At 47.7% G+C, this 14,798-nt stretch overlaps 1 protein-coding gene across 3 annotated transcripts in view; it reads left to right on the forward strand.

Annotated features, from left to right (window-relative positions):
• The first annotated feature begins 13,303 nt into the window (after positions 1 to 13,303).
• Positions 13,304 to 14,798, forward strand: part of RPAP1 (RNA polymerase II associated protein 1) — a 26,063-nt gene continuing 24,568 nt past the window's right edge. The window contains exon 1 of one of the 3 annotated variants that reach the window (XR_004260723.1): positions 13,304 to 13,538. The gene's annotated coding sequence lies outside the window, so the exon portion shown is untranslated. The remainder of the gene's footprint in view (positions 13,539 to 14,798) is intronic. The other 2 variants (XM_032251244.1, XM_032251243.1) reach the window with 2 other exon arrangements.

Genomic DNA, 14,798 nt, shown 5'->3' on the forward strand with positions numbered 1-14,798 from the left:
CAACCTCCCCCTCCCAGGTTTAAGCTATTCTCCTGCCTCAGCCTCCAGAGTAGCTGGCACTATAGGCGCTCACCACATGCCCAGCTAATTTTTGTATTTTTAGTAGAGACAGGGCTTCAGCAAGCTGGTCAGGCCTGTCTTGATCTCCTGATCTTGTGATCCTCCCACCTCCACCTCCCAAAGTGCTGGGATTACAGGCATAAGCCACCACACCTGGCCTTTTTTTTTTTTTTTTTTTTTAAAGACAAGTTTCACTCTTGTTATCCAAGCTGGAGTGCAATGGATTGTCATCCAGGCTGGAGTGCAATCTCAGCTCACCGTAACCTCCACCTCAAGGGTTCAAGCAATTCTTCTGCCTCAGCCTCCCAGGTAGTTGGGATTACAGGTGCCCACCACCATGCCCAACTCATTTTAATATTTTTAGTAGAGACCAGGTTTCACCATTTTGGCCAGGCTGGTCTCAAACTCCTGACTTTAGGTAATCTGCCCACCTTGGCATCGCAAAATATGGGGATTACAGGTGTGAGCCGCTGTGCCTGGCTTCTCTGCCAATTTTCTTGAGCACTGTGGGTTAGTTTCAGGGCCCTTTCCCAAAGGAAAAGTCTTGTTGCTTTCCAGAATCCACAGTTTCTGAGTTTGGGCTGAGTCAGGGTAGGCAGGCTGAAGGCAGAATTGTCTGGGGCTGAATGCAGAATTGCCTGGGCTACTCTTGGGCACTTGTCACTTTTCTAAGCCCTCTCCCTCACCTTTTCTCTGAGGGGGACTTCAAGGTTCCAGTGACAGGAAGCCTCTTCCTATTGATTCCTGCTGACATTAGTAAGACTCTTTCTAGAGGAGGTTGGATCCAGAGCCCAACCCAGCCTTTTACTTCCTTATCTCTCTTCATTCCTTCCCCACCATTTCCTGAGCTGATAGGGAATCCCACCACAAAGGCCATCCTTTTTTTTTTTTTTTTTTGAGACGGAGTCTTGGTCTGTCGTCAAGGTTGGAGTGCAGTGGTGTGATCTCAACTCACTGCAACCTCTGCCTTCTGGGTTCAAGCAATTTTCTGCCTCAGCCTCCTGAATAGCTGGAATTACAGGCGCCCACCACTATGCCTGGCTAATTTTTTTGTATATTTAGTAGAGACTTGGCCAGGCTGGTCTTGAACTCCTGACCTCATGATCTACCTGCCTCGGCCTCCCAAAATCCTGGGATTAAAGGTGTGAGCCACCACGCCCAGCAGGCCATCCTTTTCTACTGGTCAAAATAGGCTTCTCAGACATGTCATGGATACCGCTGAACTCTCCACTTACAGCTTTGACAAACTTCCCACATCAGTCACCAGCCTGAAACATCACTGTCACAGGGGCAGCACATTTTCTGTGTGGGACAGGGGGCTCTAGGTTCCTGCTTCCCCTACCCCTAATTCTAAATCCCTCTCAATTCATAGTCTTTCTTTCTTCCTTTTTTTTTTTTTTTTTTTGAGACGGAGTCTCACACAGTCACATACAGTCATCAGGGCTGGAGTGCAATGGCATGATCTCGGCTCTCTACAACCTCTGCCTCCTGGGTTCAAGCAATTCTTTGGCCTCAGCCTCCCAAGCAGCTGGGATTACAGGCATGCACCACCAAGCCTAGCTAATTTTCCGTATTTTTAGTAGAGACAGGGTTTCACTACATTGGCCACACTGGTCTCGAACTTCTGACCTCGTGATCCGCCCTCCTCGGCCTCCCAAGTGGGATTACAGGTGTGAGCCACCGTGCCTGGCCCTCTGTTTGTTTTTGTTTTTGTTTTTGTTTTGAGAAGGAGTCTCACTCTGGCGCCCAGACTGGAGTGCAATGGTGCAATCTTGGCTCAATGTAACCCCTGCCTCCCAGGTTCAAGTGATTTGACTGCCTCACCCTCTCGAGTAGCTGGGATTACAGGCACACACCACCATGCCTGGTTAATTTTCTTTTGTAATTTTAGTGGAGATGGGATTTTGCCATGTTGGCCAGTCTGGTCTCGAACTCCTGACCTCAGGTGATCCGCCTGCCTCAGCCTCCCAAAGTGCTGGGATTACAGGGATGAGCCACCATGCCTGACCATAGTATTTCTACTTACAGGGGAAGAGAGGAGGCCAGGAACGGTGGCTCATGCCTGTAATCCCAGTACTTTGGGAGGCCTAGGTGGGCAGATCACAACATCAGGAGTTCAAGACCGGCCTACCCAACATAGTAAAAACTCATCTCTACTAAAAATACATTATATATATATATATTAGCCAGGCATGTTGGCGTGTGCCTGTAATCCCAGCTACTTGGGAGGCTGAGGAAGGAGAATTTCTTGAACCTGGAAGGCAGATGTTGAAGTGATTCGAGATCGCACCATTGTATTCCAGCCTGGGCGACAGAGTAAGACTCCATCTCAAAAAAAAAGAAAAGAAAGAAAAAAAAAGGCCAGGCATGGCAGCTCACGCCTGTAATCCCAGCACTTTGGGAGGTCGAGGTGGGCAGATCACCTGAGGTCAGGAGTTTGAGACCAGCCTGACCAACATAGAGAAACCCTATCTCTACTAAAAATACAAAAGTTAGCCAGGTGTGGTGGCACACTCCCATAATCCCAGCTATTCAGGAGGCTGAGGAGGGAGAATGGCTGAACCTAGGAGGCGGAGGTTGCGGTGAGCCGAGATCGCGCCATTGCACTGCAGCCTGGGCAACAAGAGCAAAACTCCGTCTCAAAAAAAAAAAAAAAAAAAAAAAAAAAACAGCCGAGAGGAGTAAGGGTGTCCTGGTCTGGTCTTCTGACTTTTCAGCTCCTACAAAGTTTTGGCCTCCTGAGCACTTACAACCCACTCTCCTTGGTTATCTCCCCCAGCTTTCTCTCCGGGCACAGTATAGGAATGTGATTCTAAGGGTATGCGAGCAGGTGTGATTTTGTGGAAGAGATATGTAGGTGGATAAGAGGGTGTGCATTGTGATGTATGAGGGAGGGTGTGCATTTGTACAAATTCTAAATGTGACTGATGCTTTGTGGGTGGATGGGGAGAAAGTGTGTGAGTGTGGGTATGGAGGTGTGTGTGTGTCTGTGTGTGTGACTGGAGGAGGTTGGCTGCCTGTGCAAATGCATGCCTGCAAAAGCTCTTCCATAAATGCATTGTTGGGAAGGAAACTAATCAAATCAACAGGAAATGTATTTGACCTAATGCAGGAGTAGCTGTCCCAGGAGTTCCTGTCCTCAAAACATAACCAGAGGCAGCTATACTCTATTCCAGAGGAGTAAGAAGGAGCTGCAAGGGTGGAGCAAGGCTGAGAGGAAGGGCCAGTGGCAACCCCTTATTATGGATGGGGCTAGGTTGGGCCCAGGCATCTCACTAATCTAGTAAAATAAGTCTCTGTCCACTCTCAGCCTTTTATGACCCAGAACTGTCCAAGGAGGCCAAGGATCCAGAGAAGATGAAAACAAACCTGGAAATAAAAACCATTGCCCACAGAAGCAGGGCACTCTGCTACCAACTTCCAGCACTAGCAGGAAGCACCTGTTTCAGCTTTTTGAGAGTTAAGGCCTTCTCTCCCACCCCTAGAGTAGGAGAAACAAGAGGAAACCATGGGGAGCTGTGGGGTCATGGCAGTCTCACTCATCCTATAACCAAAGACCTGTTTTTTCCCAACTACTGGCTCATGTGGTCACAGTTGGCTGGGCATGATGGCTTCCAAGGGTAATCACGGCACTTTGGGAGGATGAGGCGGGCAGATTGCCTGAGGTCAAGAGTTTGAGACGGTGAAACCCTGTCTCTACCATAAATACAAAAATTAGCCAGGTGTGGTGGCACATGCCTGTAATCTCAGCTACTCGGGAGGCTGAAGTGGGAGGATTGCTTGAGCCCAGTGAGCTAAGATGGTGCCACTGCATTCCAGCCTGGGTGACAGAGTGACACCTTGTCTCAAAAAAAAAAATAGGTGAGAGTGGGCAAGTTCCACTCAAACGATGGGGCAGGCCAGGCTGTGTTCCTCACCTTAGAGAAACCTCGGGGACTGGTAGAAACATTACCTATAGGTTTAATTCCACATTTGCTGGGGACTGTTCCTGTCACTGTCAAACACTCACTGACTGAAATTCCTAAGCCAGAAACCATGCGTCTTCTTGCCCCATGGAAGATGAAGCAGAAAGGTAAATTCCATTTTTTTTCCCTCTTGGCAGGCTCATGAAAGGTAAATTCCTAAGAGGACCACATTTTAACTTTCGGTCACAGGGAAAATTTTAAATGATCAGATTTCCCTGCAGAAGCAGATTTAGGAAGCAGCAGAGCAGTAAGACTGGGATTTCTGAAAGGGCAGATGGATCCAAACATGGAAGAAAAACTGTCATCTTCAAAATTTCACCCAAGGACGGCCCTGGGAGGAAGAGTTTCGTTATGTGTATTCATGTATGTGTCTGTATATGTGTATGTATACATGTGTGTATGTGTGCGTGTGTATGCTTATGTATGTGTGTGTGTTGATGCCTTGTATCTGGCTGGCTATATTTCTCTATTTTACCCTGTTTAACTGTAGGTGAGGTTGTTTTGGCTCTATTTTCTTATTTTTTTGAGACGGAGTCTCACTCTGTCACCCAGGCTGGAGTGCAGTGGTGCGATCTTGGCTCACTGCACTCCAAGCAATTCTCCTGCCTCAGCCTCCCGAATAGCTGGGATTACAGGTGCACACCACCGTGCCTGGCTAATTTTTGTATTTTTAATAGAGACAAGGCTTCATCATCTTGGTCAGGCTGGTCTTGAACTCCTGAGTTCCTGATCTGTCTGCCTCAGCCTTCCAAAGTACTGGGATTACAGGGCGTGAGCCACCACACCCGACCATATTTTTGTTTTATATTATGTAATATTCTAAACATACACACAAATAGAAAGAACAGTATAATGAGTGAATCCCCAGTGTACCCAGCAGTCTGCTTCAATGATTATCTTAGTCAATTGTATTTCATTGTCCTAGTTTGTTGCTGTTTTGCTGGAGTTTCTCTTTTTATTCAACTTTAATTCCTAACCAGTAGATAATCAGGGACTGCTGAAGTTTTTAAAAGCAAATCTGGCTGGGCGCGGTGGCTCACACCTGTAATCCGAGCACTTTGGGAGGCCAAGACAGGTGTATCACAAGGTCAGGCGATTCAGACCATCTTGGCCAACATGATGAAACACCATCTCTATTAAAAAAAAAAAAAAAAAAAAGCAGATCTTAGCCATATAATTCCAGCTGTAAATATTATAATATGTATCTGTAACAGGTAGACTTTAAAAAAAACTGACCCTTGGCCGGGCGCGCTGGCTCAAGCCTGTAATCCCAGCACTTTGGGAGGCCGAGGCGGGTGGATCACAAGGTCAAGAGATCGAGACCATCCTGGTCAACATGGTGAAACCCCGTCTCTACTAAAAATACAAAAAATTAGCTGGGCATGGTGGTGCGTGCCTGTAATCCCAGCTACTCAGGAGGCTGAGGCAGGAGAATTGCCTGAACCCAGGAGGCGGAGGTTGCGGTGAGCCGAGATCGCGCCATTGCACTCAGCCTGGGTAACATGAGTGAAACTCCGTCAAAAAAAAAATAAATAAATAAAACTAAAAATAAAAATAAAAAATAAAAAAAACTGACCCATATACACAGATGATTACATATAGAAACAGTTATAAATATGTATATACGCTGGGGGCGGTGGTTCACACCTGTAATCCCAGGACTTTGGGAGGCTGAGGTGGGTGGATCGTGAGGTCAGGGGTTCAAGACCAGCTGGCCAACATAGTGAAACCCTGTCTCTACCAAAAACACAAAAATTAGCCAGGCATGGTGGTACGCACCTGTAGTTCCAGCTACTTGGGAGGCTGAGGCAGGAGAATGGCTTGAAACTGGGAGGTGGAGGTTGCAGTGAGCCAAGTCACACCACTTCAGTCCAGCTTGAGTGACAGAGCAAGACTTTGTCTCAAAATATATATATATATGTGTGTGTGTGTGTATATACTGTAGTATACATACATATATTAACTTACTATGTCAGTTGAAAAGGGCCAAAAACCAAGACACCCCAGTAGCAATGAGCATACCTACCACACAGATCTTGGTTTCTTTATTCCTGTTATTATTATTATTCTTTTATTTTGAGATGGAGTTCGCTCTTGTTGCCCAGGCTGGAGTGCAATGGCACAATCTTGGATCACCACAACCTCTGCCTCCTGGTTCAAGGGATTCTCCTGCCTCAGCCTCCCAAGTGGCTGGGATTACAGACATATGCCACCATGCCCAGCTAATTTTGTATTTTTAGTAGAGATGGGATTTCTCCATGTTGGCCAGGCTGGTCTTGAACTCCTGACCTCACGTGATCCACCCACTTCAGCCTCCCAAAGTGCTGAAATTACAAGTGTGACCCACCGTGCCCGGCCTATTATTATTATTAGAGACGGGGTCTCCCTATGTTGACCAAGCTGATCTCAAACTCCTGGCCTCTGGCCATCCTCCCATCTAGGCCTCCCAAAGTGTTGGGATTACAAGTGTGAGTCACTGTGCCTGGCCCAGATCTTGGTTTCTGATACCATTCTTCAATAACAGGAACCAAGAGTCCTTGAAGAAATGGCTGATTCTAGGATTGGGGCAGGAAATACACAAGATAAGCTATTTCCTTACTTTCTTTTAATGCCAGAATGTAAGGAAATGCATACGCGTGCGTGTGCGCACACGTGCACGCACACACACACACACGGATGGGGTATAGTAAAAGGTCACAGGAGAGGTAAAAAAATTTGAGCAACAAAATAAAATAGTATAGGCCAGGCACAGTGACTCGTGCCTGTAAACCTAGCACTTTGGAAGGCTGAGGTGGGTGTATCACCTGAGGTCAGGAGTTCAAGACCACCTGGCTAGCATGGTGAAACCCCATCTATACTAAAAATGCAAAAATTAGCCAGGCATGGTTGCAAGCATCTATAATCCCAGCAACTGGAGAGGCTGAGGTAGAAAAATCGGCAGTGAACTGAGATTGCGCCACTTCATTCCAGCCTAGGTGAAAGAGCAAAGCTGTCTCAAAAAAATAAATAAAATAGTATTGAATTATAACCCAATGTATAAAAGCCTGTATATATATGAATAAATAATAAATCAGTGGGAGCCAAGTGTGGTGGCTCACGCCTGTAGTCTTAGCACTTTGGGAGACTGAAGTGGGTGGATCACCTGAGGTTCGGAGTTCGAGACCAGCTTGGCCAACATGTAGAAACCCCATCTCCACTAAAAATACAAAAAATTAGCCAGATGTGTTGGCGGGCACCTGTAATCCTAGCTACTTGGGAGGCTGAGGTAGAACTGCTTGGACCTGGGAGGTGCAGATTGCAGTGAGCCAAGATAGTGCCATTGCACTCCAGCCCGTAGAGCCAGACTCTATCTCAAAATAATAAAAATAATAATAACCAATCAATCAATGAGGAGCACAGACCTCTCCTATGCAGAAGAATTCCAAGTCACATATGTAGATGCTCCACCCTCATGGAGGCAGAGCATGACTGCCCACTCATTGTGATCTGCACATAGTGACTTCCTTCCAAAGAGTACAGTATGAAAAGCAGGGGCGATGAAGACTAACTGAAGAGTGAAGAAATCTGACAAACATTACCGCAGCTGGTGATTAAGGTTAATACCAGTAGTGATAAGACATGCTGATAGTAGGTACCCTCAACAGGATGTAATAAAATTAGCAGGTTAACCTGTGGTCTTCCTCTCAAAAACCTAAAACCCTAGTCTAATGATGAGAAAAACATCAGACAAATCCCAATTGAGAGGCATTTTTTTTTTTTTTTGAGATGGAGTCTCTGTCTGTTGCTCAGGCTGGAGTCCAATGGCACAATCTCAGCTCACTGCAGCCTCCATCTCCCAGATTCAAGGGATCCTCCTGCCTTAGCCTCCCAAGTGGCTAGGTTACAGGCATGTGCCACCACACCTGGCTAACTTTTTTAATTTGAGACAGAGTCTAGCTCTGTCGCCCAGGCTGGAGTGTAGTAGCGAAATCTCAGCTCACTGCAACCTCCACCTCCTAGGTTCAAACAATTCTCCTGCGTTAGCCCCCTGAGTAGCTAGGATTACAAGTGTGCACCACCACACTGGCTGATTTTTTGTATTTTTTTTTTTTTTGTATCTTTTTTTCCTTTTTGTGGAGAATAGGGTCTAGCTATATTGCCTAGGCAGGTCTCAAACTCCTGGGCTCAAGCCGTCCTCCCATCTCTGCCTCCCTAAGAGTACAGGCGTAATTCCTCCCTGGGATTACAGGTGTGAGCCACCGCACCCAGATAATTTTTTGTGTTTTTTGTAGAGACAGGGTTTCACCATGTTAGTCAAGCTGGTCTCGAACTCCTGACCTGGTGATCTGCCCACCTCAGCCTCCCAAAGTGCTGGGATTACAGGAGTGAGCCACTGTGCCGGGTCACCCGGCTAATTTTTTTGTGTTTCTAGTGGATACAGGGTTTTAGCCTGTTGGTCAGGCTGATCTCCAACTACTGACCTCAAGTGATCCACCGGCCTTGAACTCCGAAAGTGCTGGGATTATATGTGTGAGCCACCATGTCAGGCCTCCAATTGAGGGCCATTCTACAAAACACCCTACCAGTATTACTCCAAGCTGCCAAAGTCATCAAAAACATTAAAAGTCTATGAAATTGTTACAGCCAAGAGGCGCCTAAGGGGATATGACAACTATATGTAATCTGGGTCTGGCACAGTGGCTCACACCTGTAATCCCAACATTCTGGGAGGCCGAGATGGGAGGATCCCTTGAGGCTACGAGTTCAAGACCAGCCTGGGCAACATGGCAAGACTCTGTCTCTACAAAAAAATTAAAAAGTTAGCCAAGCCTGGTGGCACACACATGTGATTCCAGCTACTTGGGAGGCTAAGGCAGGAGGATAGCTTGAGCCGAGGAGGTTGAAGCTGCGATGAACTGTGATCGTGCCACTGCATTCCAGGCTGGGTAACAGAGAAGACCTTCTCTCAAAAATAAATAAAGGCCCAGTGCAGTGGGTCAAGCCTGCAATCCCAGCACTTTGGGAGACAGAGGCGGGCATATCACTTGACGTAAGGAGTTTGAAACCAGCCTTGCCAACGTGGTGAAACCCCATCTCTACTAAAAATACAAAGGTTAGCTGGATGTGGTGGCGGATAACTGTAATTTCAGCTACTTGGGAGACTGAGGCAGGATTGTCTCCTGAACCTGGGAGGCGGGAGATTGCAGTGAGCCGAGATTGCATCACTGCACTCCAGCCTGGGTGATAGAGTGAGACTCTGTCTCAAAACAAACAAAAAAAAGCAAACATAAAAATTAAAAATAAATGTAATGCGGTATCTCTGATGTCATCCTAGAAAAGAAAAAGGACATGAGGGAAATTAAGGAAATGTGAATATAGTATAGACTTTAGTTGGCAACAATGTATCAATATTTGTCAATAATTTAACAACAGGTTGGGACACAATGGCCCACGCCTGTAATCCCAGCACTTTGGGAGGCTGAAGCCAGCGATCAACTGAGGTCATAGGTTCGAAAGCAGTCTGGCCAACATGGTGAATCCCTGTCTCCACTAAAAATACAAAAATTAGCCAGGCTCGGTGGCTCACACCTATAATCCCAGCATTTTGGGAGGCCAAGGTGGGCAAATCACTGAGGTCAGGAGTTTGAGACCAGCCTGGCCAACATAGTGAAACCCCGTCTCTACTAAAAATACAAAAAATTAGTCGGGTATGATGATGTGCATCTGTAATCCCAGCTACTCAGGAGGCTTAGGCAGGAGAATTGTGTGAACCCAGGAGGCAGAGGTTGCAGTGAGCCAAGATTGCGCCATTGGACTCTAGCCCAGGCAACAATGTGAAACTCCATCTCAAAAAAAATAAAAAACAAGGCCGGGCACAGTGGCTCATGCCTGTAATCCCAGCACTTTGGGAGGCCGAGGTGGGCAGATCACGAGGTCAAGCGATTGAGACCATCCTGGCCAACGTGGTGAGACCCTGTCTCTACTAAAAATATAAAAAATTAGCTGGGCATGGTGGTGTGTGCCTGTAGTCCCAGCTACTCAGGAGGCTGAGGCAGGAGAATTGCTTGAGCCTGGGAGGCAGAGGTTGCAGTGAGCCGAGATCACGCCACTGCACTCCAGCCTGGCACCTGGCAAGAGAGCAAGGCTCTGTCTTGAAAAAAAAAAAAAAAAAAGAAAGAAAAGGAATAGCCTGGTGTGGTGGCGCACACCTCTAGTCCAAGCTCCTTGGGAGACTGAGGCACAAGAATCCCTTGAACCTGGGAGGCAGAGGTTGCAGTGAGCTGAGATTGCGCCATGGCTCTCCAGCCTAGGGGACAAAGTGAGACTCTGTCTCAAAAAATAAAAAATAAAAATAACTAAATAAAAGGCTGGGTGCAGTGGCTCATTCCTGTAAGCCCAGCACTTTGGGAGGCTAAGGTGCGTGGACTACAAGGTCAGGAGTTCACGACCAGCCTGACCAACCTGGTGAAACCCTATCTCTATTAAAAATACAATAATTAGCGGGGTGTGGTGGCACGCCCCTGTAATCCCAGCTACTCAGGAGGGTGAGGCAGAAGAATTGCTTGAACCAGGGAGGGGGAGGTTGCAGTGGGTCAAGATAGTACAACTGCACTCCAGCCCTAGTGACAGAGTAAGACTCTGTCTCAAGAAAAAATAAACGAATAAATAAAATCATAATAACAATACTAATATTAGATGCAAATAAGGGAAAGTGTTGGCCAGGCACAGTGGCTCACACCTGGGATCCCAGCATTTTAGGAGGCCGAGGCAGTGGATCACCTGAGGTCAGGAGTTTGAGACCAGCCTGATCAACCTGGAGAAACCCTGTCTCTACTAAAAATACAAAATTACCTGGGCGTGGTGGCAGGTGCCTGTAATCCCAACTACTTCGGAGGCTGAGGCAGGAGAGTCACTTGAACCCAGGAGACGGAGGTTGCAGTGAGCTGAGATCATGCCATTGTACTCCAGTCTGGGCAACAAGAGTGAAACTCCATTCCCCGCCCCCCAAAAAAATAACATTTTTTTTGTAGTGACAGGGTCTCTCCATGTTGCACTGGCTGGTCTTAAATTCCTGGCCACAAGCAATATTCCTGCCTCAGCCTCCCAAAGTGCTGAGATTATAGACATAAGCCACCACACCCAGTCTTTTAAAGAAAAAAACATAGTCTCACCCAACAAAAATTTCATAAATCCTGGCTGGGTGTGATGACATGTACCTGTGGTCCCAGCTACATGGGAGGCTGAAGTGGGAGGATCACTTGAGCCAAAGAGGTTGAGGCTGCAGTGAGTCATGAAAGCACCACTGCACTCCAGCCTCAGTGACAAAGCAAGACCCTCTCTCAAATAAAAAAAGTAAATCCTTAATATCGTACAAAATCCAGTTTATATACAGTATTCTCCAACAGCCTTAAAAAACAGTCTCAAAAATCAAGATATAAACAAAGACCACATTTTATATTTAATAGTCTTCAGCTGGGCGAAGTGGCTCACACCTGTAATCCCAGCATTTTGGGGGGCCGAGGTGGGTGGATCACCTGAGGTCTGACCAGCCTGACCAACATTGTGAAATCCCATCTCTACTACAAATACAAAAATTGGCCAGGTGAGGTGACTCACACCTGTAATCTCAGCACTTTGGGCGGCTAAGGTGGATGGATCACCTGAGGTCTGGAGTTTGAGACCAGCTTGGCCATCATGGTGAAACCTCGTCTCTACTAGAAATACAAAAATTAGCTGGGCATGGTGGCACACGCCAGTAACCCTAGCTACCTGGGGGCTGAGGCAGGAGAATCACTTGAACCTGGGAGGCGGAGGTTGCAGTGAGCCTAGATCACACTACTGCCCTCCAGCCTGGGTGACAAGAGCAAGACTTCAACTTAAAAATAAAAATAAAAATAAAAAAACTACTGAATCAGATTGAGGTCCAGCAATCTGTTCTGTTTTGTTGAGACTGAGTCTTGCTCTATAACCCAGGCTGTAGTACAGTGGTTCTATCTTGGCTGACTGTAACCTCTGTCCCCGGTTCAAGCGATTCTCCTGCCTCAGCCTCCTGAGTAGCTGGGACTACAGGTGCACACCACCCTGCTTGGCTAATTTTTGTATTTTTAGTAGAGACAGGGTTTCACCACATTGGCCGGGCTGGTCTCCAACTCCTGGCCTCAGGTGATCATTAGCCTCCCAAAGTACTAGGATTATAGGCATGAGCCACCGTGCCCAATCCCAGCAATCTGTTTTAACGAGGCTTCCAGCTGATTCTAGTGCCTGCTAAATTTGGAGACCCACTAGACTAACATTGGCTGCCCCATGATGTCCTTCCGTCTAGCAATGATTTACTTAAGGTCCTACTATGTGCATGCCAGTGTGCTGGGTGCTCAGCATTAGATGCGAAGAACAAGGTCTGAGACAGAAAGGAACTAGCAGTCTATTCAAGGGAACAGGACATATGCCTGTGAAAAGGTAACCAGTGACAGTTGGTAGTTGGCAGTGTGTTCTTAGCATACCACAGGACTGGTACAGGCGGTAAGAGTCCAGGTGATTCCAAGGAAAGTTCGGTGAGTAGGCATGGCTGGCAGAAGTTTTAGAGTTGACGCCAGCTAAGCCTTAAAGAGAAATCCTTTGGAGACAGGGGTGGCAGGGAAAAGGGAAGATTTCCAGGAAGAGATACTGGGATGAACAAAGGCAAGATTCTGGAGAAGACGATAACCTTGCTAGCAATGCAGCTTTCTTCCCTCTCTTCTCACCACCACTATTCCCGCAGTGCACTCTGGCAGTGGTCTTTCCTTGGGCCTTTTTCACTGTTACCTTCTAGCTCGTCCATAAACACATTCGTCACTTTGGGGTGTGCGTATGTGTGTGTGTGTGTGTGCTGCCGTGGGCGTGGATGCTGGGATGTAGGATGTGGTAACACAGGCTGGTGAGTGCAGAAGGACGTCTGAGGAACGCTCTGTCCCTGCCAGGGGTGTCGTATGTGCAGAAGAGCCTATGCCTACTGTACATCAGAAGGATGTGTGGGCCAGGCGCAGTGGCCCACCCTGTAATCCCAGCACACTTTGGGAGGCCCAGGCGGGCGGACTGCCTAGGGTTGGGAGTACGAGGCCAGCCTGGCCAACGTGGTGAAACTCCGTCTCTACTAAAAATACAAAAATTAGCCAGGCATGGTTGCGAGCACCTGTAATCCCAGGTACTTGGGAGGCTGAGGCACAAGAATCGCTTGAGCCCGGGAAGCGGAGGTTGCAGTGAGCCAAGATTGCGCCACTGCACTCCAGCCTTGGCGACAGAGCAAGACTATTTCTCAAAAAAAAGAAGGATGCATGTTCTGAGTGATGGTATAGAGCTTACGTAGAAGTAATAAACCGCCAGCGAAGCAGCACGGCGCTCACCAGCACGCCACTCTGAACAGGCAAAGCCCAGAGTGCTCGCAGCTAAGCCCGGGAGGGGCGGGGCTGGGCTGCGGGGCGGAAGCTGGAATCCGGCGGCTGCGGAAACGCGACCTCTGCGGGGCAAGATGGCGGCGCCCCGACAGGCCTGGAGCACGTACGTGGCGGGGCTGGAGGGACGGATTTCAGGTGATCTGGGCGGAGGACCCAGGGCAGCATGTCCAGTTTCTTTGCTGGAACCTGCCTGCGGGCCTTTGGTCTGTAAGGGAGCGACTGTGGCCTCTTCTTTGCATAGATCTCGGGCACGGCCCTTCAACGGGCAGCAAAAGCTGCAACTAGGTGATTCCTCATTGCGGAGTTGAGTGGTTTAGGAGGCTTAACTAGAGCCCTTAACCAGAGCCTAAGGGCAGTCGCGCTTCCCGACTCGGGATTGGATCCTGGCTCTGGAGGATAGACTGCAATGTAAGAGCCCCTGAAACTCTTCAGAGGCCAAGATAAACCCAGAGGTCCATTGTTAGGGCTGCTTTTTTTTTACGAGTTACTCTAGCCAGGGGACCCATCCTTATCCTTTTTTAAATTTTATTTTAAATTTTGAGATGCAGTTTCACTCTTGTTGACCAGGCTGGAGTGCAATAGCGTGATCTCGGCTCACTGCAACCTCTGCCTCATGGATTCAAGCAATTCTCCTGCCTTAGCCTCACAAGTAACTAGGATTACAGGCGCCTGCCACAACGCCTGGCTAATTTTTTGTATTTTTAGTAGAGATGGGGTTTCACCAAGTTGGCCAGGTGGGTCTCGAACTCCTGACCTCAGGTGATCCATCTGCCTCAGCCTCCCAAAGTGCTGGGATTACAGGCGTGAGATACCGGGCCAGGCCAACCCATTCTTGTTCTATTAATAACTTAAGATGTTATCACTTCTAGCACGGATTGGTTCTGGACAAATTGCTCTGGAGTTTGTGGGGAAATACACTGTTGCCTTTACTTAGGATGAAAAGAATTGGAATTGTTACTGAGGTTTATTTATATAAGTAACAGGCACTGGGCTAGGCGCTTCCATAAGTCAGTTAAATCCTCACACATTTCCTATTATATGGGACCTGTTATTCACATTTTACAGTTGTGGAAACGAGACTTAAGACAGCATAGAGGCTGGGTGCAGTGGCTCACAACTGTAATTCCGGCACTTTGGGAGGCGGAGTTGGGTGGATCACCTGAGGTCAGGAGTTTGAGACCAGCCTGATCAAAATGGAGAAACCCCATCTCTACTAAAAAAAAATACAAAAAATTAGCTGGGTGTGGTGGCAGGCACCTGGAATCCCAGCTACTCAAGAGGCTGAGGCAGGAGAATCACTTGAACCCAGGAGGTAGAGTTTGCAGTGAGCCTCTTGTACCATTGCACTCCAGCGTGAGCAACA

Source organism: Sapajus apella, unplaced genomic scaffold (genome assembly GCF_009761245.1).
Source record: "Sapajus apella isolate SASKATOON/1434 unplaced genomic scaffold, GSC_monkey_1.0 scaffold74, whole genome shotgun sequence".
Lineage (NCBI taxonomy): Eukaryota > Metazoa > Chordata > Mammalia > Primates > Cebidae > Sapajus > Sapajus apella.